At 61.4% G+C, this 25,798-nt stretch overlaps 2 long non-coding RNA genes across 3 annotated transcripts; one reads left to right on the top strand and one right to left on the bottom strand.

Moving 5' to 3' along the window:
• Positions 1 to 8,879: 8,879 nt before the first annotated feature.
• LOC140636451 (uncharacterized) lies at positions 8,880 to 9,920 on the bottom strand. 2 transcript variants are annotated; one of them, XR_012033637.1, is made up of 3 exons: positions 9,815 to 9,920; positions 9,134 to 9,233; positions 8,880 to 9,031 (listed from the first exon to the last, which is right to left on the bottom strand). It is a non-coding gene; the product is annotated as an uncharacterized lncRNA (long non-coding RNA). The 2 variants fall into 2 exon arrangements; XR_012033638.1 differs by lacking the exon at positions 9,815 to 9,920 and adding an exon at positions 9,594 to 9,689.
• On the top strand, positions 9,484 to 14,111 carry LOC140636450 (uncharacterized). The gene is made up of 2 exons (XR_012033636.1): positions 9,484 to 9,978; positions 11,228 to 14,111. It is a non-coding gene; the product is annotated as an uncharacterized lncRNA (long non-coding RNA).
• Positions 14,112 to 25,798: the final 11,687 nt, after the last annotated feature.

Raw genomic sequence — 25,798 nt, 5'->3', positions numbered from 1 at the left:
AGCTTGAATTAATTTAACAAAATACGCTAGCAGAGGAAACTTAGAGCTAGTGCAATCATGCCATCATTTAAAAGCTTACATTTTGCTGAGTCTGAAACAGAATTTATGCATAAAATAAATACAGATATACTTGAATGAATAAAGCAATGTTCAGTGTGTCATCTTAAATTCTTCCCTGAATAAAGCAGGTGTGTATGGGTGGAAGGGCAGGGGTTGGTTTGTGGGCAGGTAGATGATAAAAAGATGAAGTCAGTAAATTTACACGGGCATGATGCACACTTTTCAAACCCTTTGTAAAAGTGAAATAAGAAGCAAGAAAGCAAGTGAGTAGGAAAGTTGAGTGTGCAGATGCTACTGTGAAGACGGGCCTGCAGGAGCCCTGGTCTCCGTGGCAACCGCGCAGGGAGGGGCGGCGAGGAGATGCCCCAGCGCCCGCCCATTTCCATCTCTGAAACACCTTTGTGTCCTGAGCTCGTTTGTCAACCTCTCGATTCTGCAGAATCACATTACGGTTTTGTGGTGATTGCAAACCCAGAGTAGAAAAACATTTCTGCCTCCACGGGACAGAGCGGGCACTTGCCATTAAAAGGAAGCAATCTTCAGGCTTTAAAAAATATCTATGTATCCCCTGGGATTCAGCGGGGGCATGAGGAGACGGATCCCCGCGTCTGGACTCATAAATCTCTAGCATCGCATCCAGCATCCAGGGTTTGATGTTACTTGGGCCCTGGCGGTGTCTTTCAGTGGTCTACCACGTGGACATCTGGGTTATTTGTGTCCTTTGCGATGAGGCTGGCAATAAATATATCACCTGGGCGTTGGGGCAGCTGAGAAAGACCCATGGAATTGAGAGCTAGTCACCTGAGGGCACATGTCCCTCCTCCCGGGCCGCCTTCCATGGAACACCTGCCCAGCGATCGCACCCCCGCCCCAGTGGGGACCCTGGGGACCTGGGGTTTGAGGGGGTGGCTGCGAACTGCGGTGGAGCTCTGCACCTGCTCAGCACGGCTCCCGGCTTGCCGCCGTACCCCAGCGGGGTTCACTCTTGTTCACACTCATCAACGATTCCTTACGATGGGATGGGTCTTGAGGCTTTGGTGCGGATGTGTCCCCCAAAGGGCAAACACCGCCACCAAGCCGGAGCTCGTCAGCCCGGCACCGGTGGGAGGGTGCTTCCGGGTCTCCATCTGCTACTCCTTGATGTCAGTCCTTCAGGTGCCGTGAGGCCGAGGCCTGTGTGCTGCGAGGGGAGAGGAGGCCCCGGTGGCTGCAGGACAGCGGATCCCGTTCAGAGGCTGCACGTCCAGATGAGCCGTGGGAAGTGAGGAGCCCAAGCCCGCTTCCAGCACGTTCCGGGGCAAGGGTGGTGGGGCATGGGAGCGAGGTGGCCCAGGGCAGAGCTTCGTGGGCGGTGTCCAGGAGCGTGTGATAAAGACGCAGCTGTAAGACCTGCGGGGCCTTTCTGCTCCTGGCCTGGTGGGCATCACCCAGGGCCCCACGTCCTCCGCGGCCTCCCACTGCACCCGGAGGGCCCGCGGTGCACACGGGGACTCTGCAAACCCAGCGACGTGGTCTACGTGCCCTGTGGCTCGGATGTGGGCAGTGCATTTTGCTCCTTTATTTCCTGCACTCTGAAAGGATTTACTGTCTGTCCTACTGTCTGTAGGATTTACCGTCTGTATAATCAACCAAGCATCGGATAAGCGGAAACCCTCCAAGACGGTCCTGCAAGCATGCGGGTGGGGAACCCATGATCTCAGGCAAGACGTCGTCTTCGCTTGGGCCTGGGTTGCCTGGAGGACAATCCAGACGCACGCAGCCCAGTCGGGAGACCTGTGTGGATCGGATGCATCCCCGGCGAGGAGCAGCTCCTTGGCGTGGGCCAACGGATTATGTAAAGTGAGTGTTATTTATTTATCTTTCCCAGAAAACAGAAAACTCACTTACACACTTGCCATTCGACTTGGCAGAGGCTGAGATGAGGTGGTGACACTTCCATGTATACGGAAGGAGTTTGAAAACATTCACAGCAAATTGAAACTAATCTTGACAGATACGTGCCCAACAGAGGGCCGCAGCCAGGGATCCCTCGGGAGGTGCCAGGGGGCGTGCGCAGGGCGGCCTCGCGTGGGGCCCTTCCTCCGGGCGGCAACCCCGGGGCTCCCAGGCCGCAGACCAGCGCCCCCGGCAGGTGCACCTGCGGGAAGGGAAGCCGCTCCGAGCGCGGGGCCTGAGTGCGGGCCGTGGGGCCGCGGGCTCCTGGGGCCGTGGCCGCGCGCTCCGCCGGCTGGTCCTGCGCCCCTGTCACCTGGCGCCCCAGCCAAGCGCCCAGCATCACACCTCATTAGTCTGCCGCCCGCGCACGGCCCCTCCTGCCAGCCGCTGCCTCGGCTGCCAAAACACAATCTGTCCCGCCGCCGGGCCAGGCGCCCGCCCCGCCCCCGGCCCGCGTCCCCGCAGCTTCCACGGTGCCTGCGGCTGGACTTTGGCAGCCCCCAGAGGGCCCTTAATCCGCTTTTCCCTCCGAGGGGGAATTCTTCCGAGCGATCCGCCTTTGTGCCGCAGCTCCCGGGGGCACAGCTCCCGCCAGGCTTCCCCCGGCTGCGGTGCCCTGGGGCGCGCCCCCTCGGCCCACAAGCGGCTGTGCCCCTGCCCCGGGCGCCAGGCACCGAGTGGGCGCCGAGGCGGCGCTGCGGGGTGGGAGGGTCCGGGGTCCGCGCCTCCGCCCGTCGGGTGAGTCGGGGGTCTGAGCCTCGCCCGTCGGGGTCAGTCCGGGTCTGAGCCTCTGCCTTTCGGGGTGAGTCCGGGTCTGCGCCTCTGCCCGTCGGGGTCAGTCCGGGTCCACGCCTCTGCCCGTCGGGGTGAGTCCGGGTCTGAGCCTCGCCCGTCGGGGTGAGTCCGGGTCCACGCCTCTGCCCGTCGGGGTGAGTCCGGGTCCACGCCTCAGCCCGTCAGGGTGAGTCCGGGTCCACGCCTCTGCCCGTCGGGGTGAGTCCGGGTCCACGCCTCAGCCCGTCGGGGTGAGTCCGGGTCCACGCCTCTGCCCGTCGGGGTGAGTCCGGGTCCGCGCCTCTGCCCGTCGGGGTGAGTCCGGGTCTGCGCCTCTGCCCATCGGGTGAGTCCGGGTCCACGCCTCTGCCCGTCGGGGTGAGTCCAGGTCTGCACCTCTGCCCGTCGGGGTCAGTCTGGGTCTGAGCCTCTGCCTTTCGGGGTGAGTCCGGGTCTGCGCCTCTGCCCGTCGGGTGAGTCCAGGTCTGAGCCTCTGCCCGTCGGGGTGAGTCCAGGTCTGAGCCTCTGCCCGTCGGGGTGAGTCCAGGTCTGAGCCTCTGCCCGTCGGGGTGAGTCCGGGTCTGCGCCTCTGCCCGTCGGGTGAGTCCAGGTCTGAGCCTCTGCCTGTCGGGGTGAGTCCGGGTCTGCGCCTCTGCCTGTCGGGGTCAGTCCGGGTCTGAGCCTCTGCCCGTCGGGGTGAGTCCGGGTCTGAGCCTCGCCCGTCGGGGTGAGTCCGGGTCCACGCCTCTGCCCGTCGGGGTGAGTCCGGGTCCACGCCTCAGCCCGTCAGGGTGAGTCCGGGTCCACGCCTCTGCCCGTCGGGGTGAGTCCGGGTCTGAGCCTCTGCCCGTCGGGGTGAGTCCGGGTCTGAGCCTCGCCCGTCGGGGTGAGTCCGGGTCCACGCCTCTGCCCGTCGGGGTGAGTCCGGGTCCACGCCTCAGCCCGTCAGGGTGAGTCCGGGTCCACGCCTCTGCCCGTCGGGGTGAGTCCGGGTCTGCGCCTCTGCCCATCGGGTGAGTCCGGGTCCACGCCTCTGCCCGTCGGGGTGAGTCCAGGTCTGCACCTCTGCCCGTCGGGGTCAGTCTGGGTCTGAGCCTCCGCCTTTCGGGGTGAGTCCGGGTCTGCGCCTCTGCCCGTCGGGTGAGTCCAGGTCTGAGCCTCTGCCCGTCGGGGTGAGTCCGGGTCTGAGCCTCTGCCCGTCGGGGTGAGTCCAGGTCTGAGCCTCTGCCCGTCGGGGTGAGTCCGGGTCTGCGCCTCTGCCCGTCGGGTGAGTCCAGGTCTGAGCCTCTGCCTGTCGGGGTGAGTCCGGGTCTGCGCCTCTGCCTGTCGGGGTCAGTCCGGGTCTGAGCCTCTGCCCGTCGGGGTGAGTCCAGGTCTGCGCCTCCGCCCGTCGGGTGAGTCCAGGTCTGAGCCTCCGCCCGTCGGGGTGAGTCCGGGTCTGCACCTCTGCCCGTCGGGTGAGTCCGGGTCTGCACCTCTGCCCGTCGGGTGAGTCCGGGTCTGAGCCTCCGCCCGTCGGGGTCAGTCTGGGTCTGCGCCTCTGCCCGTCGGGGTCAGTCCGGGTCTGCGCCTCTGCCCGTCGGCTGAGTCCGGGTCTGAGCCTCTGCCCGTCGGGGTGAGTCCAGGTCTGCGCCTCTGCCCGTCGGGGTCAGTTCGGGTCTGAGCCTCCACCCGTCGGGGTCAGTCCGGGTCCACGCCTCTGCCCGTCGGGTGAGTCCAGGTCTGAGCCTCCGCCTTTCGGGGTGAGTCCGGGTCTGCGCCTCTGCCCGTCGGGTGAGTCCGGGTCTGAGCCTCTGCCCGTCGGGGTGAGTCCGGGTCTGCGCCTCCGCCCGTCGGGGTCAGTCTGGGTCCGAGCCTCCATCCGTCGGGGAACCTGGCCGCGGAGGCCTGTGCTGGGAGCAGCACGTTCGGGGCAGCGAGGAGCCGGCGGGAGGCTGCGGGACGTCGTCCGGGGGCAGGGGTGTCACAGGCCCCCCTGGTCCCCCTCCCCCTGGGAGCTCAGTCGGGCCCCGCCGCGCTTCCGACGGAACCTCCGTCCTGCCCAAGGGGAGGCCGCGTGCGCCGTGGGGGAGTCGCCGCACCCAGGGCCGGGCTGTCGGCCGCCCACGCCCCTTCGGAACCGCGGTTTGTGCAGCTCGAGGCGGGAGGGCCGTGTGCTCCGGGCCTGCGCCCCTGAAGCAGGGCAGCGTCACTGCCCCCTGGAGACACCGCGGCCCCTGGGGACCCACTGCCACGGGGGTGGGGAGGAGGGGCTCGAACACCCCCGGGGGCAGGGGACCCCGCGCGGAGGCCTGTAGGCTACAACCTGTGGCTGTGCGCCCCGTGTTGTGGGGAACCTGGCTCACGCCCCCCACCTCGCCCCTGCCCCGGGGCCCCCACCACCTTCCTGGGGCCTCCTGGGCCCTCGGGTCCTCAGGTTTCCTGCCCGAGCGCGCCCTGCCTGCCCCCAGCTCCGCTGACCTCCGCCCTCACCACCCAGAGCTGCAGCCAGATCAGCTGTGTCCACCTGCCAGTTGCCTTTGAGTGAAATTTCCCCGCTGCCCCTGAAGCCTTCGGGCGGCTGAGTGCCCACTGCGCCCACCACAGCATCACAGCCGCCCTCCCGTGGGTGGTGGCCCCAAGGGGACGCATAGCTCAGGGGCAGGAAGGGGGTGGACAGTCTGCACGGGGAGCCCTGGGCTAGGCGCCCCCCGGAGCGTGACCCCGGCCGCATGCGCCCCACAGGAGATGCCACCTGCGTGGGCAGCGGCGGGGTGTTGCCTTGCAGAAGTGGCTCATCTGTCCCCGCGTGCCCTGTGGAGGCCCATGCATGAGGCCCACGCGCAACACCCACCAAGGCTAAGGGGCAGGGCGCGAGCCCCGCGGGACGCCGCCCCGAGATGACCTTGCGCCTTGCAGCAGGGTGCATGTCCCTTTGCCTCTGCCCGGTTCACCCTTGCAGATGAGAGAAGTAGCGGGCGGCCCGGAGGCCACATCAGGGCAGGGGCCGGTCAGACCCTGGGCCTGTCCCACCTCCGCAGCACTCTTTCCCGGGGCCTGAGGGCAAATCCTGCCCCCCACGCAGTGCTCCATGCCAGGCAGCCACATTCTCTCCGTGGGCAGGTCCTTACGGTTAGAAACGCAGTGTCTGACACGTCTGAAAAGTCAGCAGGTGCCCAGCGGGAACGTGGATGGGGAGTCCATCCGTCCCCTGGGCTCCCAGGATCCCGAGAGCCACTCGGCCGGGTGCCACGGCCAGGGATCCAGGCGGGGGTCCTGCCCCCAGGGACGAGCTCCTGGTCCCCAAGCTGCAGGCTCCTTACCTACAAGACAGGGATGAAAACTGTTTTATGTCACTCCTGTGCTCAGACAGGCAGCGACTCCACGCAGTACACGGTCCAAGTGGGGACCCCCCGCGCCCCCTCCAGCCCCCGACTGCCCAAGCCTGCAAACCTTGAAGACACCAGTCCCTCCCACAGACTACTGGCCGGTGGCCCTCGGGCGGGGCCCAGAAACGGGACTGGGACTGACAGGTGGTGTGGCCTGGGGATGAGCCTGGAGCGCCAGCCTGCGAGGTGCAGTGGCGGCCAGAGCGGAGCCTGGGGTCGGGAAGCGGTGGGGCCTGGGCAGCTGCTGTTGGACGAGGGGCCTTAGATCGTGGGCTGAAGTGGGGGGCAAGCTGCTCACAACATGGGCCTGGGGCTCCCGACCTGGGAGGACCTGCCGGCCGGCTGCTGGGAGGGCGGTGTGGAGCCGGGCCTGGGAAAGGGAGCAGGGCCCGGGGTGGCTGCGAGCTGCGAGCCCAGCGCGGCCTCCACACGATCGGAACCATCAGAAACAGTCTGAGCACAAAGAGGTTCAAGCTCAGGACCGCAAGGCTCCCCCAGGGCTGGCGTTCCCTGTCCACGCGGGTGGGTGCTCGCAGTGCGGCCGCGGCTACGGGCATCAGATATTCTGAGTGTCTGCCTGGGTTTGGTTAGTCTCCTGCGTCGCCGGGTTGATGCCCACGGAGCGGCCACAGGATCTGGTTCAGGGTGTGCGGGCGCTTCGCCGACCTCCAGGCCCCGGCGAGAGCTCAGGGTCGGACCAGGCAGCGATCCGGGCCAGGCCTGTTCACCTGCCGGGGCCCCCGGCGCCCCCAGCACAGCCCGCGCTGCTCTCTCCGTGCCCACTGCAGACACTGGGCTTGAACCCGCGCCGTCTAGAGGGTCTAGAGGACTCCCAGGACGCCTTCCTAGCTTGGCTTCCTGGTGAAGGCGAGGGGGGTCGGGCGGGTCAGCGGCCAGTCCCCCGTGACCGCCTGTGCCCAGGGAGCACTTCCGTCGGGAGGTTACTTTTTAAGCCGTTTGGAAGGAATGCTTCAGACGGAGTATTAGTGCTTGTTGGGCGTGTGCGTTAAGTGTCCTCTCCTGTTCTGGTTCACAGAAGTGGTTTGACAAGGTCCTGTTTGCACCTCTGATGCCCTCATGCAGTCGTCAAAGTGGGAACCAGCGTTTGCACACAAACTGTTCACTTTACTGGGTCGGATTTATTCGTCTGCTGGGGGACATGTTTTGTGTATTTTAAAATAACTTTCCCTCTGTGATCTTAAAGATGTTTCCCTATATTTACTTCCAAAATCTCCCAAAATTAACATTTTGCTTTTTCCTCTTATGGCTTTATTCCCCCAGGAATGTATAAACAAGTCTGAGGAATATAATTTCATCACAGCCGACTTGCCCAGCGTCTACTTTTATAAAGTAGACACACCGTGATCTTTATCACGCGTACCTGTGCAAGTGTGCGCTGCAGAGGCGTTAAATACACTCACAACATTGTGTGACCGTCACCATGTCGTCCCCCAGACCCGTTTCCTCGTCTGCACTGTAACTCTGTCCCTGTTAAACGCTGACCCCCGACCTCCCCTCTGCCTTCCATCTCCGGGAGTTTGCTGTTCCGGGCGCCTCGCACACAGGCTGTCCCACGCACCTGTCCTGCGCCTGCTTGTCGTGCTGAGCACCACGGGTTCAAGGGCCACCGATGTGGTACCGTCCCATCTTCCTTCCCTTGTGGGGCGGGATACTCCCTCCCCGTAGGTCGTGGTCATGCTGTTCGTCGGGTCGCCTGCTGACGGACCTTTGGGTTGCTTCCCTCTTGCGAAAAATGCTGCCATGAGCATCTGTGCACACGCACCTGTGCGAGTCCCCGCTCTCAGGCATCCTGGGCCTACCTCGGGACGTGGGACTGTGGGTCAGACCATAATTCTGTGTTTTATTTTTTGAGGAGCCATAGGCTCACTGCCACACTGCTTTGCATTCCTGCCCACAGCGCACGAAGGCTCCAAGTTCTCCACATCCTCTCCAACATTTGTTTTCTCTCCTAAAAAAACTGTCTGCTAGCCATCCTGGCCGGGGTGGAGCAGTACGTCACCGGGGTCTTCGTTTGCGGTTCCCTGATGACTAATGATGGGGAGTAGCTTTGTGTGCTTGTTGGTCCTTTGTACGTCTTCTTTGGAGAAATCGTTCAAGTCCTCTGCCCATGTTTTAATTTTCTTGTTTGTTTCTGTTCAGTTGTAGGAGTTCTTTATATACTCTGGATACTAATCCCTTATCAGATATGTTTATAGGTATATTCTTCCGTTTTGTAGGTTGTCTCTTTGCTTTCTTGGTAGTGTCCTTTGAGGAACAAAAGTGATTATTTTTGTCATAATTTATTTGTTTTTCCTTTCATTGCCTGTGCTTTTTAAAAAAATTTTATTTATTTTTATTGCCTGTGCTTTTTAAAATCTTTTATTTTTATTTTATTTTTTATAGCCTCTGCTTTTGATGTCATCTCAGAGGTTACCTTTTCACAGTGCTTTCTTCCTGTAGTCCTGGCCCTTGCTGTGTCATATGCCCACATTCCGGAAACGTGTGCCCGTTTCTGGTTCTCCGCCGAGTCCTTGCGCCACCTGCTGTGGCTGCAGGGCAGGCCCGACGCCACAGGGCTGGCACCACCGCCTTCCCTGTCCTCCCTCCTCCTCTCACCTGTTCTTTGCTGTTCTTCGGGTTTGTGCTAATGACATTCAGGATCAGCTCGTCAGGTTCCGTAATAAATCTTATGAGAATCCTGGTCGGAATGGCATTTATTTATTTATTTATTTATTTATTTATTTATTTATTTATTTATTTATTTATGTATGTATGTATTGAGAGGGAGAGAGGAGGGTCACAGGGAGAGGGAGACAGAATCGCAAGCGGACTCTGTGCTGAGCGCGGAGCTCGACACGGGGCTCCATGTCACGACCTCCAGATCACGACTGGACCTGAAACCAAGAAGCGGGTGCTCAACCGACGGCACCCCCTGGGAGGCCCCCAGAACGACATCTACCTCGTAGGCCCTTAAGGCGGAGAATTGCTAGACTCACAACACTAGTCCTCACGTCCATAAACGCAGCGTGACACCGTGCTCTGCTCCAACCTGCTTCGTATGCTCCGCGGTGTCTGGACTCCACGTCCCCAAAGATCCTGCGATCGGAACCGTCAGAAACAGTCTGAGCACAAAGAGGTTCAAGCTCAGGACCGCAAGGCTGAGCAGACTTGTTATTTGCAGACTCACTGAGATTTTAAAAATATCTTGCTACTGCTCATGATATATTCTTTTTCCTATTACATCTAATAATTGGTAACTAGTGGTTATAAGAATGCTACTAGTTCTGGTAAATAGATCTTAATGACTTCCTCCTCGCTTGTCCTCTGTTTCAATTTCTCTTAAAATTCACCCTAACATCTTAACATGCATATAATTTCATTTTTAACAAATGAGAATCTGTTCAGTATTCCTATCGTTCCAAACAGGAAAAAGATTTTGGCATTTAAACTACGTACATTTAAACATGAAGTTAGTTTCCCTCCTTCCCCTCTAATCCCCCTCACTATTTCTTCTCTTCCCCGGATGAGTGAGACCATGTGATGACTGTCCTCCCACGACTTCCCTCACTCAGCGTCATGCCCTCCAGTTCCACCCACGTCAAAGCCCACGCTGGGTCCTCGTCCTTCCTGATGGCTGAGCGATATCCCACTGTAGCTATAGGACCAGTCTTCTGTACCCGTCATCTGTCGAAGGACACCGAGGCTCCTTCCACGGTTTCCTCTCGTTCTTAAATGACGTTTGATGGAGCGTAACACCCAGGCTCGTGTTGGTTTCCTCTCCCCTCTGGTGACGTCAGCGCGGTGTCCCTCCTGGCAGCTGACAAGTGTGCGGAGCTTCTAGGTGCTGTCTTCTCGCCCAGGGGTGGCTAGGAGCTGCCCTCTGTGCGACTGCGGGGGTGGACATGCACGGGGGGGGCACAAGGGGGTGCACGGGGGGCACAAGAGGGTGAACGTGGGGGTGCACGGGGGGGCACATGGGGAGTGGACGTGAGGCACACGGAGGCCGAGGTGGGGGTGCACAGGGGGTGGACGTGGGGGCGCATGAGGGGGCTCATGGGGGGCGCACGGTGGGGGGTACACGGGGGGATGGACATGGGGGCACATGGGGAGCACATGGGGGCGGGGGGTAGACATGGGGGTGCATGGGGGGCTCCTGGGGGGGCACACGGGGTGATGGATGTGGGGGCGCATGGGGGGTGCATGAGAGCGCACAGGGAGGCAGACGTGGGGGCACATGGGGTGCGCATGGGGGGGTGGACGTGGGGTCGCATTGGGGGGCACACGGGGGGTGGACGTGGGGGCACACGGGGGGCTCATGGGGGTGGATGTGGGGGTGCATGGGGGCACATGGGTGAATGTGGGGGCACACAGGGGGCACACGGGGGCATACGGGGGGCGGAGGTGGGGTGCAAGGGGGTGGATGTGGGGGCACATGGGGGGTTGGATGGGGGGCGCATGGGGAGCACACGGGGGCAAGGGGGGGCGGACATGGGGGCTCATGAGGGGGCTCATGGGGGGTGCACGGGGGGTACATGGGGGATGGACATGGGGGCGCATGGGGAGCACACGGGGGCAAGGGGGGGCAGACATGGGGGCACATGGGGGGCTCCCAGGGGGGACACGGGGAATGGACGTGGGAATGCATAGGGAGCGCATTGGGAGGGGCATGGGGGGGCGGACGTGGGGGCGCATGGGGGGTGCACGGGGAGCGCACAGAGGGCAGACGTGGGGGCACATGGGGCACGCATGGAGGGTTGGACGTGGGGGCACACGGGGGAGCGCATGGGGGTGCAGCCACACTTCCTCCTGCGAGCTTGAGCCCTTGGCCTCTAGTTTGTGAAAACGCTGAGCTGTTTGTCCGTCGAGGCCTGGTCCCCACGAGCCCCACGGGTGGGTGCCCGTAACCGTTGGAAGCCCCAGTGAAAGCTCTTCTTGTCCTCAGGACCGTCTGAAGCAGCGGGGGCTCCCCTGCGATCCGTCTGCGGCTCCTCCCATCTTAAAAATCTTAAAAATGTCAAATTTCTGACTGTGCATCTTCATGTCCCCCGATTTTTAGAACCTCTGTTTTCCGTCACTGATTCTGTTTTCAGAATGGATGCTGTTTCTTCGTGTCCTCCCAAACTTGTGTATTTTACGGTGTCTCCCGCCTTCCCTACGACCCGTTTCCCCGGAGAGACCATGGCCTTCCAGCCATGCGTGCGCGGCCGTGACTGTGCAACTGAGGACGTTTCCACCGCGACCGGGGCTCGAGGTTCGCGGCCAAGCCCGCCCTGTGGAGGCCCTTCTGCCCCCAGGGCCTGGCTCCCGCCGCTGCCCACCCAGGGCCTCTCCTCCCAGGGGGCCACATTGCCTCTGCTGTCCCTCAGGCGGAAATTTCCGGAAGGGAGGGATTTCCTGGCCTGTCCCTGTCCATTGGTTTCTCTCCTCCATGGATCCTCGGCCCCTGGGGTCGTAGAGCTCGTCCCAGGGGCGTCAGTCTCCACACTTCATTTCTTTGGTTCCTGTGGGGTGAAGACCCCTTAGCGTGGTGCTGGGGTCTGGGATGTGCATTAGGTCTCTGATGAGAGACAGACGTGTCTTCTGTGGTCAGGAGGGGACTTCTGGAGAGGGTGGGGGTGCGTTGCCCGGTGAGACGACGGCCTGGTGGGGTCCATCCCACCCCTGACCTCGTGGGGTGGGCCAGGGGCTGGGGGTGGGGTCCAGGCCCCAGTGGCTGACGCTGCCATTGGACAGGCCTGTGGGATGAAGCCTCCAGGAAAACCCAGAGGACGGGTGTGTGAACAGGTGGGCCCTGGGGAGAGTGGCCCGTGGAGAGGGAGCAGAAACTCCACACCCCTCGCGTGCCTGCCCACGCGTGTCCCCCATGCGGCTGCTCCCCTGGCCTGCTCTGTCACAGAGATCTCGGAGCCGCTCTAGTGCTTGGCCCCAAGGGGCTGGGGAGCCTCTGATCTACAGCTGATGGGGCCAGAAGCGCAGACGGCAGCAGGGCTGGAGACTGGCCTCTCTGGGGGGCAGGCGGTGGGGCCGAGCCCCCAGCCCGGGGTCTGACTCTACGCGGCCCGTGGTGTCAGAGCTGGGCTGAGCTGCAGGGCCCGCAGCTGGTGTCTGGGCACGTCCCCCACTGGGCAATGAGCGCAGAACCCCAATACGTAGCTTTCCTGTCGCAGCCATGTCAGGGGTTGCGGGGATCTGAAAATCAGGGCCTCCCTCCGCGGCATCCCCGTGGGCTGCGGCATTTTACCGTTACACATTCATTCCTGCGGCTTGTGCGTTGTGCAGCGGCCGTCCTTCCTCAAATGCAGGTGAGCGCGGAAGGATCGCTCCCCACGGGGAGGGCCTCTCCCGGCCGCGGGTCCTGGGGATGCCACTGCCATACCACGAGGCTCATCTGCGTCCAGAGGCTCTGTGTGCACGAAACACACCAGATTTTGAAGACATATGTGGAAAAAGACAGTGAAATATCTCATCAATAATCATGTTGTATTGATTGCATGTCGAAATGACAGAATTCTGGATGGAGTCTTTGGCTAAAGTGGATTTCCCCATTTCTTCTAATTTTTGGATGTGGCTCTGGTCGTGTCTGTGTTGGGGGCGCGGGTCCAGACGCGAAGCCCCGCGGGGCTGCGGGCTCGGGGAGCACAGGGGCCAGCGGGGCCCCGCCGGCCGTGCACCTGCTCCTGAGGGCCCCGCTCACATCCCATCCCACGTCGGCCGCCCGTGGGGCAGCAGGTGCCACGCGCCAGGCCCTGGGCCTCCCGGTCTCTGTGCCCTGCCACGTCCTTGCATGAACACCGCAGACGATTAAGCTGTGATTTTGCTCTGGTCTTTCACGGTGTGGTGGCCACGAGCCGCGCCGCCTCCTCCGTTTCCAAGGGAAGGGCGAAGCGTCTTCCTCCCGGCGAGGCCGTGGTCATTAGGGACCCAGAGAGCACTTCCTGCAGGGCCTTAATCCTGGGGCCTCCGGTCCTGTTATGATTCACTCACTGGACGGTTGAAAGGCCCGGATTCAAAGGGAGCGCGAACCTTTGCCCCCCGGGAACAAAGGCCAGAGATTAGCTCCGTGTTATCCATCAGCGCTGCCGGGGGGCCCACGCCTTCACCTGCGGAGGCCTTCGTTAGCGCCTCCCAAGCAACCAAAGGTCAGTCCGGGCCGCGGTTTTGTCCGAGTCCCAGATGGGAGCCCCGAATTACCTCCAAACTCGGCCTCAAAGCACCGGAGATGGAGCGCGGATTAGCGTCTTAATCCAGCAGTGAGGCTGGGCGCCTGCCCTGCGGCGGGGCTGCGGTGGGTTTGGGGCCTCCACGCACAGACCTTGGGGGCCTGGGGGCGTCCTCACGGGCTCTGCCCGCAGGCCTAGGGGACCACGCCACCTGTCGGGAGGCAGGTGCTCTCTGTCTGCCAGGCCCTGGTCACAGGCTCCCCTGCTGCCCGGTGGGGCGGCCGGGGTGGCAGGAGGGGAGCCCGTCTCCCCGCGCCCAGCACCCACCCCTCTGCCTGTGAGGCCTCAGCCCCTCTTTGCCTGTGGAGCCCCAGGGGCTGCTCGTGGAGGCCGAGCGGGCGGCGACTGCCGTCGGAGGGGCCGGTCCCCGAGGCTGGCGCTGGCGGGACAGGCCAGAGGGACTGCAGTGGCCGCAGCCGCAAGCTTCCCGCCGGCTGCACCTGGGACCCCACTGTAGCTCCTCCACGGTCTTCGCTGTCTCCAAGCACAGGTTGGACCACTCGCCTTCCGCCCTGGGCGGCCCGGGCCCAGTTGCCACCCGCCGGTCCCTTCACTGCCCACAGCAGACCTGCTGCCGCCGCAGGGACGCCTGGCTCCCCGGCTGTGTGCCTGGGAAGCCCCTGCCCTGAGCCGCCCTGGCTGCTCTGCCGGTGTGTGCCCTTGGGCCCGGGGCGCGGCCGTGGCCTCAGAACGGAAGCTGTAGCGAACAGGAAGCTGCAAGGTGTTTGGATTAAAAAAATCTATAGAAAACTCAGTGGAAATGCTGGATGATCTTTCTTTCTTTCCTTCTTTCTTCCCTTCTTTCTTTTTATTTTCTTTCTTTCAAAAGATTTTATTTATCTGTGAGAGACACAGAGAAAGAGAGAGAGAGAGAGAGGCTGAGACACAGGCAGAGGGAGAAGCAGGCTCCATGCAGGGAGCCCGACGTGGGACTCGATCCTGGGACCCTGGGATCCTGGGATCCTGCCCGAGCTGAAGGCAGATGCTCAACCACTGAGCCCCCCGGGCATCCCTGGACGGTCTGTCTATTCTGAACAGGAAATGACATGAAAGCTGCTGTCACCTGAGCAGGCAGGGATGTGAAGCTGAGAATATGCAGAAGTGCTGTTTATTTGCACACACAGATTCTCTCCCTTCTGGCCTCCTCCCCTCTGTCCTCCCCTCCTGCCTCCCCTCTGACCTCCTCTTCTGCCTCCCCTTCAGCCTCCCCTCCGGCCTCCTCCCCTCTCTGCTTCCCCTCCTGCCTCCCCTCCCTGCCTCCCCTCTGGCCTCCCCTCCGGCCTCCGGATCAGGGAGCCGCCGCCTGCACAGGGCCCAGCGCTGTCCTGGTCTTCCCATCTGCTCCCGGCTTGGACTCCAGCTCACAGACCTGGCTCCAGACCCACCTCCCCGCTGGGTGGCCCGTGTCCCCATTTCTCCAGGCGCACAGGGCCCCCTGCCCGAGAGATCCAGGTCTCGTTCATGTTTTCGGCACAGACACTGCGGCACGGGGAGCACTGCTCCATCTTTCGGTCTGACCCTCGAGCCAGGTCCACACGCTGAGGGCAGGAGAGGCAGGCGGGCGGTCAGGCGGGATCTGACCCTGTCCCGGGAGCTCATGCACGTGGAGGCCTGCAGAGAAGGGAGCATTTACCTCCCTGGGGGACGAGGGGACGGGCTCCCAGGCCCGTGGGCCGTTGCTGGGCACAGTTGCCGCCAGCTCCCTTCCAGCTCCATTCTGGGCATCCTGGCAGCTCCGGGACTCCGACCCCACTTTCTGAATCCCGTGGCTCGTCCCCACCCCATGCTCCCCAGGCCGTGCTCCTGAGCTCAGGCCCCTCCCCGGAGCCAGCGTGTGTGTGGACTATCGGTCACAAGTACGATCCCCTGACTGTGGGTGATGCCACCAACCATGGCTATGGCAGACCATGAGAAATGGGTGTGAATTTTTTTTAAATAAATTTATTTTTTATTGGTGTTCAATTTGTCAACATATAGAATAACACCCAGTGCTCATCCCGTCAAGTGCCCCCCTCAGTGCCTGTCACCCAGCCACCCCCCCCCCCCCCCCACCTCTCCTTCCACCCCCCCAGTTCGTTTCCCAGAGTTAGGAGTCTTTCACATTCTGTCTTGGGTGTGAATTTTAATTTCTTTCACTAATGGTGAAAAGCATGCATCTCTCCAATCCTATGATTCCCCGCAGAGGGACTTGTGCCCAGGCGTGTGCACCTGCCAGCTGGTAATCCGGGCCAGGATCACAGACCACACCTACAGAACAGAGCGGGGCCTGTGACTCTGACCTTGGTGTCATGCGTGCGTTAAACTCGGAGTCCTGTTCTTTCACACACGCTTTATTTGGGGATTTATGTCTTGAAAATGATTGTTAAGGGCCCCATGTCCTGACAGGCAGCACAGGCAGCTCCAGGCCTGCCAGGAATGTGGGGTGGTTTCCAGAGCCTGCCTGGCCGGCCGCAGGGCAACCTGGGGCCTGAGCTGGTGACCCCCACCCCCCCGCCGGGCTGGAGAAGGTGGAGCGCGTGTGTGCACGTGGGCCTGACCCGCAGACTCAGCCACGCCATACGAGTGTGCGAGTGTCGTTAGCCTGTTTTTCCAGGAGAGGGGGCTTTATATATTGGGGGTCCTCCTCTGAGGAATCTGAATTGTGCATCATCAGATATCACTTAGATCAAATAAAGCCGTCGTGATTCTGCAACACATGGGGCTCTCAGGGACCCGGGGCCACGGGCAGCGTGTGGCAGGTCCCATGCATTTCCCAGCGCACGCGGCCAGTCAGACCCGTCAGGGGCCAGAGTCCTTTTTGCACCTGCTACCGGAAGCTAGAGTTCTGGCTACTGTGCGTTCCCCCATAAGGAACCCGAATCACATGCAGAAGCACATTTCCTACAGGAACATAATCAAATAGATCCTGTCAACTTAAGAGTGTCTAAGCGCAGATGTTTTGTGCAAAAACATAAGCAGGAGGTTTGGAAATGCCGTCAGTCGGGGCCCGTTTTCCTGCTGAATGTCTATGAACTAATTTCACGGCTGCTTCCATGTGCATTAGCATCGTGCTGGTTACGGGGTGGGCAGGCGGGGAGGTGCTGGGGTTGAAGAGTAGGATCTTCCTTGGATCTGCACCTGCTTGAGAGGATGCTGGCGCCTGGATGAGGCCCTCTTTCTGCTCCAGGCCTGTCGTGATGAGGGCAGGTCCGACTGGGCACGCAGGATCCACCCCCCCCCCCCGGGTTATTCTGCTATGCAAGCCCCGTTTGCTGGGATTTCTATCCCTGACTCACAGTGGGGGCCCTGTGGGGGTGCGGTGGGGGCTGCGGCAGGTTCTTTCACCTGCGCTTCCGTTTTTACCAGGAAGGGAACGGGAGTGCCAGTCTTGGTTTCTTTGCTGCGACCACCGAGTAAATACGCTTAAAATGTCTTAATCTTTTTGGAAGGAAGGTGTTCTGCAAAACCCCAAGTGATTACTCTTAGGCTGGAATTTTTAGAACTTGTTTCTCCTTGAATGTATTGATTATGTCTAAATTGAAAGCTTATTTTCTCAAAAACTGACCCGATTTCTTGGACTCAGTGCTGGTCTCAGAAGCCAGCAACCTGCATCTCGTACCAGCGGCAGCTCCGTGTAGTCACCTAGGAAAAACGGAAAGGTTTTGGAATGAAACAAATTTACTATTATTTTTGCTGAAAACAAGGTTAGTTTTGCTCAGAAGCAGCGGGTGCGGCTCTGCGTTGTGCTGCCCCGGCCTGGAGGCCCGCGGCAGGGGCCCATGGAGGCCCCTGGGGACACAGCCAGGGAGGCTCTGGGGGCCTCGGGTCAGAGCCTTCAGGGAGCGCGGGAAGCCTCCCTTGCCCGGCAGGTCCACGGCCGGAGGACGCCCTGGTGGAGGCGTCTGTGCTCCGCGATCTCCGATCTCCGAGGTGGTCTCATTCTCACGCATCGTGAGGTGGCCTGTGGCCATCGGGAGACCGCGGGTCCCCTTGCACTCCAGCGATGGTGGGGCCCCAGGTGTGGGTCCCCCAGGGGAGCTCCGTGGCTGGCCCTGCCCACCCCCTCCCTGCTGCTCCTGCCACCCCGCTGAGTGCCCGGGGCACTGGCAGCCACTGTGTGTCATCGAGACGTCCTCTGAGTAAACCGTTGGAAGGCACTGTCTTTGAGAAATGGCCTTCTTCTGAGCTGTCTCCCGCATTTCTCTCTGTCTCGGTGTGGCTGAGTGACATGCCGTGGAGGATGCACACGGAGCCGCCACACTGTGCCCCTGGCATGGGTTAGCTCGCCAGGGATGCCAGCTGTCCCCCGGCAGGCACCAGGGCCGGGACCGGGGCAGTAGCGTGTCCTGATTTGTGCTCATAGCCACTTGGATGCGAGGACACGAGCTCTGGGGGTGCAGCGCCCGTGGGCTGAGACCCGCCGAGCCCCAGGGCCTGCAGGTGCGAGGTGCGCCCGTGTCCCGGCTGGGGTGGGGAGGTGAGCCCTGCGGGCGCGGGCCCGGGTCCTTCCCTTGACAAATGCCTGCGTCCATCTGCGTGTCCAGGAGAGCGTGGCGGCCCACGAGTCCCCAGCGAGGAGCAAAGACGACCGCTGGCGACCGGCCGGGCTGCGGGGTGACCCCGGGGCCGAGCCGCCGCCCGCCAGGCCCCGTGAGAAGGCCTTGGACTGGCCGCTCGAGCCCGCCAGGCCCGTCCACACCGGCGCCCTGGAGCGAGCTCTGGTTTGTCGTCGCGGTGGCGCGGATGACATATGGGGCCCGGCCCGCAAGCGCAGGGAGCTGAGGACAAGGACCCTCGCGGGCTTTCCTGCACGAGGGCTGCAGGCCCGGAGACCTGCCGGGCCCTGTGTGCTCGCCACGGGCGCCCCCTGCGCGGCGAAGCTGATGCTCCGTGTCCAGAGCCACCAAGGGGGTCAGCAGCGGCGGGTCGCGTGTGCCCCGACTGACCCTCCGCCGTGTGTGTCGCCAGCGAGGTGAGGCGCTGCTCCCTCCGGCCTGAATCCGGACAGACCCCAGGGCGGGGCCCAGGGCAGGGCCGCCCGCAGCTAGACCTGCAGGAGAGCCTTGGCCTGAGCCAGGCGTCGGGGCACCGGCGGGGCTGCTGGTGGCGGGGGTGGCCGTGGGGACGGGCTGCCCGGGGCGCAGGGCCTGGGCCACAGGACGGGGCCGCCGGGGAGGGCGAGCCGGGCGCCCGGGAAGGTCCCAGGTCCAGTCCGTGCGATCCGGGCGGCTGAACGCGGGGCCAGTGGGCGCTCGGGAGGCGCTGGGATGCTGTCCGGGTGTGGGGCGGGAGGCCTGCAGGGCCCGGGAGACGGGCGCCCTGGGGCGGGGCCCGGTGACGGCCGCTGGGTTTCTGCTCCTCCCTGGACCGGAGCCTCAGCGCTGGAGGAGGACGGCGAGGGCCTCCGGGTGCAGAGCGAGGGGGCGGGGCCTGGAGGGGCGGGGCGGGGCCTGGAGGGTGGGGGCGGGGCCTGGGGCTGGCGGTGGAGCCTGGAGGGTGGGGGCGGGGGCCTGGAGGGGTGGGGTGGAGCCTGGAGGGGCGGGGGCGGGGCCTGGAGGGTGGGGGCGGGGCCTGGAGGGTGGGGCGGGGCCTGGGGACTGGAGGCAGAGCCTGGAGGTGTGGGGGCGGGGCCTGGAGAAGCGGGGGCGGGGCCCGGAGGGTGGGGGCGTGGCCTGGGGACTGGAGGCGGAGCCTGGAGGGGTGGGGGCGGGGCCTGGAGGGGCGTGGCCTGGAGGGGTTGGGGCGTGGCCTGGAGGGGTGGGGGCGTGGCCTGGAGGGGTGGGGCGTGGCCTGGAGGGGCGGGGTCGTGGCCTGGAGGGTGGGGGCAGGGCCTGGAGTGTGGGGGCGGAGCCTGGAGGGGTGGGGCGGGGCCTGGAGGAGCTCGGGGAGGTGCCTGGGGGGCTGGGGGTGGAGCCTGGAGGAGTGGGGCGGGGCCTGTAGGGTGGGGGCGGGGCCTGGACGGTGGGGACGGGGCCTGTAGGGCTGGGGGCGGAGCCTGGAGGGGCCAGAGAGCAGAGCCTGGAGGGGTTGGGGGCGGAGCCTAGGGGGCTGGGGGTCAGAGCTAGGAGGGGCTGGGTGGAGGGGCTGGTGGGAAGAATCTACAGGGGCTGGGGGGTGCCTGGAGGGGCGGGGGCAGAGCCTGGAGGGGCTGGGGGAGGAGCCTGGGGGCTGGGGGCCCCATTTAATCAGGCCCCTTCCTTTCTCCCCAGGCCTGCAGCTGCCAGTCCTCAGGCCTCCTCCTCTGCTCCCTTCCTAGTTTGCTTGAGGGGTCGTCTTGCCACCGGCTCCTCACCCCATAGCCAGGGGCCTGTCAATCCTCGTCCACATCGGAATCACAGGGAGTTCCCAGACCCCTGAGTCCAGACCCTGCTTCCAGACGCGGATTTAAATGACCTCGTGGTAACCACAAGATCCTAGGAATAAACCTCGCCAAAGAGGCGGAGGATCCCTACTCAGAAAACTATAGAGCGCTCATGAAAGAAATTGAGGAAGACAGAGTTGGAACAAATAATCCTAAAATTTGTATGGAAGCAGAAAACACCCTGAATAGCCAAAAGAATATTGAAAAAGAAAACCAGAGCCGGGGGCATCACAATGCCGGATTTCAGGTTGTACCACAAAGCCGTGACCATCCAGACAGTGTGGTCCTGGCACAGGAACAGACACACAGATCAATGGAACAGAACAGAGAACCCAGAAATGGGCCCTCAGCCCTGTGGTCAACTAATATTCGACAAAGCAGGAAAGACCACCCACTGGAAAGAGGACCGTCTATTTGACAAGTGGTGCTGGGAAAATTGGACACCACGTGCAGAGGAGCCAAGCTGGGCCGTTCTCTTACACCGGAACAGAGATAAACTCAAAATGGATGAAAGATCTACATGTGAGACAGGAGCCCATCAAAGTCCTAGAGGCGAACACAGGCGGCCACCTCCGTGACCTTGACCGCAGCAACCTCTTGCTAGACGGGTCTCCGTTAGCAGGGAAACAAAAGGAAAGATGAACTGTTGGAACTTCGTCAAAAGAAAAAGCTTCTGCACAGCAAAAGACACAGTCAACAAAACCGGAAGACAACGCACAGAATGGGGGAGGATATTTGCAAACGACATGTCAGACGAGGGGCTAGGATGCAAGATCCATGAAGAACTTGCCAAGCCCAACACCCAGAGAACAAATAATCCATCATGAAACGGGCAGATGACGTACACGTGGCCAACAGGCACATGAAAAAATGCTCCACCTGCCTCGGCACCAGGGAAATACAGATCAAACCCCAGGGAGATGCCGGCTCACACCTGTTGGAATGACTAAAACGAGCAACTCGGGAGACAACAGGCGATGGTGAGGATGTGGAGAGAGGGGAGCCCTTGCGCGCTGCGGTGGGAACGCAGGCTGGTGCAGCCGCTGTGGAGAAGAGCGTGGGGGTAACTTCTTGTCCCTCAAGAAGTCACTAATAGAGCTGCCCTACGACCCAGCAGTGCAACCACTGGGTATTTACCCCGAAGACGCACATGTAGGGAAATGCCGGGGCACCTGCGCCCCAGTGTTCACAGCAGCAGTGTCCACAACAGCCACACTGTGGGGCGCCGGGTGCCCTCGGACAGGTGATGGATAAGGGCAGGTGGTCCACGTGTACGGCGGAATCACTCAGCCGTCAGGAAGAATGGAATCTGGCCGTTTGCAACCACGTGGATGGACCTGGAGGGGATGACGCTGAGCGAAGCAAGTCAGGCGGAGGAGGACAACCGTCGTGTGGTCTCACTCCCCTGTGGAGCAGGAGAACAAACCAGGAAGGAACAGAAGAGTAAGATGAAAACGGAGGGAGACAAACCATTAGAGACTCTTAACTCGGGAACGGTCGCTGGAGGGAGGGCTGGGGGGACGGGGAAGCCGGGGGACTGCCCGCAGGAGGGCACGTGATGCATGAGCACTGGGTGTACGTCTAAGTGAGGAGTCACTAAATTTGCTTCTGAAAGTAATATGCACTATATGCTAATTAATTGAATTTAAATTTAAAAAAAATTTAAATCTGACCTGACCTCATCTGAGGCCCTGGCATCGGTGGTGTTGAGTTTTTTTTTTTTTTTTTTTTTGACACCAGAGCCTTGAAAAATGTCACCAGCACCTGTCCCAAGAAGCCAGGGTTCCAGCCTGCTGACAGAGGCTGCGGACAGGAGTGTGGGCCCGTGCACCGGGTTGGGCCCCTCACAGCTGCGAGGCCCACCCCACAAAGCACCCCCCGTCCTGGGGTCTGGGCTGAGGGCTCGCCCACCCCTGAGTCCCTGCTTGGGCCGCCTGGACGTGCCCTGGGCCGCGAGTGCTCCTGCTCCTGCAGCAGCATCCAGAACTTTCCTCCCTGCTGACCACTTCCTCGGGGGCTTTGTCCTTAGACAAGACGGGGGAGCGGCCTCTGCGGGTTTCCCCAGGCTCCCGCGGCCTCCGCACATCACACGGGGCGGGACCATGGGCAGGAGCGGGGAGCAGGCCGGCAGCCCCACGAGCATCTGGAAATCTGGGCTCCTGGGGGAAATCTGATCTTAACAAACTGGTTTTCAGAGACACAAGCGAAATAAAACATTGTACGGCTCAGGTTAGGGTCGTGTTCCCATGTCCCCTGCCCTGGCCCGTGTCTCCCGGCCTCATAAGGCGGGTCTCAGCTGGGTCCACCGTGAGCATGGCCCCGGAAGCACAGTGGGAGCACCCCCGGGAGCACCGCTGGGAGCAGCACCGCGAGCTCCGCCTCCGGACCAACACCGCGAGCACCGCCAGGAGCACCACTGGGAGCAGCACCGCGAGCACTGCGAGCACCGCTGGAAGCATCGCTGGGAGCAGCACCACGAGCACCATCGCGAGCACCACCTCGGGAGCACCACCTCGGGAGCATTGCTGGGAGCACTGCCTCGTGAGCACCACCGTGAGCATCGCTGGGAGCACCACCACGAGCACTGCCTCAAGAGCACCACCGGGAACATCACCGCGAGCACCGCTGCAAGCACTGCCTCGGGAGCTCCACTGTGGGAGTACCATTGTGAGCACCACTGTGAGCACCACTGCGAGCACCACGTGAGCACCACCAAGAGCACCACCGCGAGCACTGCGCAGGGGCACCTGACGGCGGATGGCAGGCCAGGAGGGGGCGACCTGGGCCCTCCTCGAAGCCCCGTGGCAAGGCGGGCCACTGCGGGGGGCGGCGTCCTGGAAGGGCCCTGGCGGGAGAGCTGAGCACAGGGACGCCCCCAGGGCCCAGACCTCTCCCGCCCACCATTGCCACCAGCCCTGCAGCTCTGACCTGCTTGGCTCAGGGCTCCAGAGTCCACCTGGACATCCAGGCTCCAGCCCAGGGGGCCACCGGCCGGCCTGGGATGCCAGGACCTCCGGCCCTTGTTGCCCTGACTGGCGGCCCCAGGACATTGTCTTCTCAGTGATAGGAAAGTGGCCCCCCCGCCCCCCAGAAGCTGTGCTGATCTCTGCGTATCTACATCGCCAGTTACACCAGGACCCAAGAGAAGAGCATTGACCCAGTCTGACACCCTCAGATGTGGCTCTTTGAGCACAGACCCCTGCATGGACCCCCGAGCATGGAGCCCTCACACAGTTCCCCCAGGCATGGAGCCCCGTATGGACCCCCCCAGCACAGTTCCCCAGAGCACAGCCCCCTCCATAAGCATGGTCCTCTTGAGCATGGACCCCCTAAGCGTGGACCCACCCTGAGCATGGACCCCCGGAGCCCTTGTTCTGCGAGAGAACCTCTAAGTAGATAGTGAAAAGTTAAAGTTGTAAATTGATTTATTAACCCCAACAACTATATAGTCCTACACCTGTACAGGGTGACATAGACCACATCCCAGTAGAGAGATTAACACGGAATAGGAAAAAATATTCTACTAATTATCAGACAGAAAGGGGGAAATAAAACAATGGAAAATATAAGGGCCAAAAAGTAATAAAAGAGTAAACATCTCCAACCATATTGGTAATTAAATAGAAATGGCTGAAACATATTAATCGAAAAAGATTATCAGACTGGATTTAAAGAGAAGACCCAGCTCTCTTGGCTACAGGACGCCTCCTGTAAACAAAATGCTACCAGGCAAACATCGATAAAGGGAAACTGTGGTGGGCTGCGCTGGTGTGAGGCCAGTAGACTTCAGAGCAAGGAAACCATCAATAAAGGAGACGACACAGTGACAAATGGTCAATTTACCGGTTTACAATCCTGAGCACACGGATGTGTACAGGATTCATGAAATATAAGCTGATAGATCTGAAAAAAGCCACGAGGAATCCGTGATTATAGTGGGAGACTGCAAGACTCGCGAATCAGTAATGGGCAGAGCTAGCAGAAGGGGTGAGGCGCCCAGCAGCTGCCCTGCGGACGGGGGTGCAGACAGGACCACACGGGGAGTACACGGAGACCCTCCTCAGGGGTTCACGAGACGTCCAGCAAATAAGCCATCGGTGGTTATAAAAACTGTGATACATTTAAAAGAGCTGAAATCATATGAAACATGTTTTCTGACCATAGTAAAATTGAAGTGAAAATAACAAAAAAGATGTTCAGGAAACCTCTAACTACTTGAAAACGAAATGACACAGGTAATCTGTAGGGCAAAGAGACCATTGCGAGGAAATTAGAAAATATTTTGAACTGTATTAAAGTTGGAAAAAAGGGAAATGAGAAAATGAATAAATTCAAGACAGATTTTTAAAAAATGAACAAAATCAGTAAACCTCTAGTCAGAATGACAAAGAAGGAAAGAGAAAAAAATGTAACGTGGCGAATAAATGAGGATGTGCCCTTACAGACCCGCAGACATTCAGACGGCAGTGAGGCGCCCCGTGAACGGCGTTGCACACGCACATCCGACAAATAGGACGACCGATTCCTTAAAAGCTGCAAACTATTAAAACACACTCAGAAGAAATAGAGAAACTGAATAGTCCTACCTCTATTAAAGGGACTGATTTTTTTTAAAGATTTATTTATTTATTTATGATAGAGAGAGAGAGGCAGAGACACAGGCAGAGGGAGAAGCAGGCTCCATGCAGGGAGCCTGACGTGGGACTTGATCCCGGGTCTCCAGGATCGCACCCTGGGCCGAAGGCAGGCGCTAAACCGCTGAACCACCCAGGGATCCCCTAAAGGGACTGATTTTGTAGTTAAAAATCTTCCAAAACGTGACTGGGTGATTTCATTGGCAAATTCTATTTTCTGGCACAATCCACGTGTGCGGAACGCACGCCGGCGCCAGGCACAGATTTCTCGGATGAGCCACATGGAGGAGGTGGCCATGTCTGGCAGCCACGGAGAGACTTGTTTCTTTGCAATTGTAAAACTTTCACCTTAAAACTTTCTTAGGGTGTGTGGCGGAGGAATCAGCGCCCCCTGAGACCTTCATGTTTTAATCCCAGATCCTGTGGATTGTTAGCTCACGTGACAGAGGAGAACGCATGGGCTTGGTGTCACCCGGCTGGACTTGAGACGGGGACATTATCCTGGACAAGGTGGGTGCGCCCAGGGCTGTCAGCAGGTCCTTAAACGTGGATGTGGGGGCCCAAGGGCAGGTCCGCGGGGGGCGGGTGTGAAAAAGGCCCCGGCCGGCAGGCTTTGGACGCGGGGAAGGGGCGCTGAGCCAACCCCCCTGCGCCTGCCCAGAAGCTCAGCTAAGGCAGGCCGAGTCCTGGGCTTCGGGGGGGCCCAGAGCTGCTGGCACCGGGTGTGAGCCTGGTGAGGCCCCGTTAGGACTTCGCTTTAAGCCACCAATTGCTGTTACCTGTCACAGCAGCAGGGGATGCTGACCCGGCCGCAGGCCTGGCCCTGGCCCTCCTGGTGTGGCTTCCGGGGGTCAGACTCCCGGGCCGAGCACCCAGACACTCGGGGTGGCACTGCAGCTTCCCGGAGGATCCTGCCCGCCCGGGGGGAGGGGCGCTGCGGGGGCCCCGGGGAAAACCGGGGTGCTTTCCAGGCCAGCGTCTCTGGGATCGGGAACAAATGACCCGTGACACTGTTTGTTTCCTGCCAGATGATTAGAAAACCAGCCTCGGTCTGGGACCAGGCCGCAGGCGGGGACCGTCTGACTCCCGTGCGAGTGCGGGCGTGTTGGGGGGCCCAGGACGGCTGTGTGCCTGCGACGGGGCGTCCTCCAGCGCCTTGCGGTGACAGCCTGGGCGGGACCCCGTGGGGCTCACAGCCCAGATGCCCCTGGGTTCCACGTGGCCCTCGGCCCCTGCCGCTGTCCCTCCGTGTCCCCTGCCGCTGTCCCTCCATGTCCCTGCCCTCCCTCCATGCCCGCCGTCCCTCCGTGTCCCCGCCGTCCCTCCGTGTCCCCGCCGTCCCTCCATGTCCCTGCCATCCCTCTGTACCCCCGCCGTCCTTCCATGTCCCTGCCGTCCCTCCGTGTCCCCTACCGCTGTCCCTCCATGTCCCTGCCCTCCCTCCATGCCCGCCATCCCTCCGTGTCC

Source organism: Canis lupus, chromosome 7, assembly GCF_048164855.1.
Source record: "Canis lupus baileyi chromosome 7, mCanLup2.hap1, whole genome shotgun sequence".
Classification (NCBI taxonomy): Eukaryota; Metazoa; Chordata; class Mammalia; order Carnivora; family Canidae; genus Canis; species Canis lupus.
The sequence above is the reverse complement of the archived record's forward strand: the minus strand, read 5'-3'. Positions and strand labels throughout refer to the sequence as shown.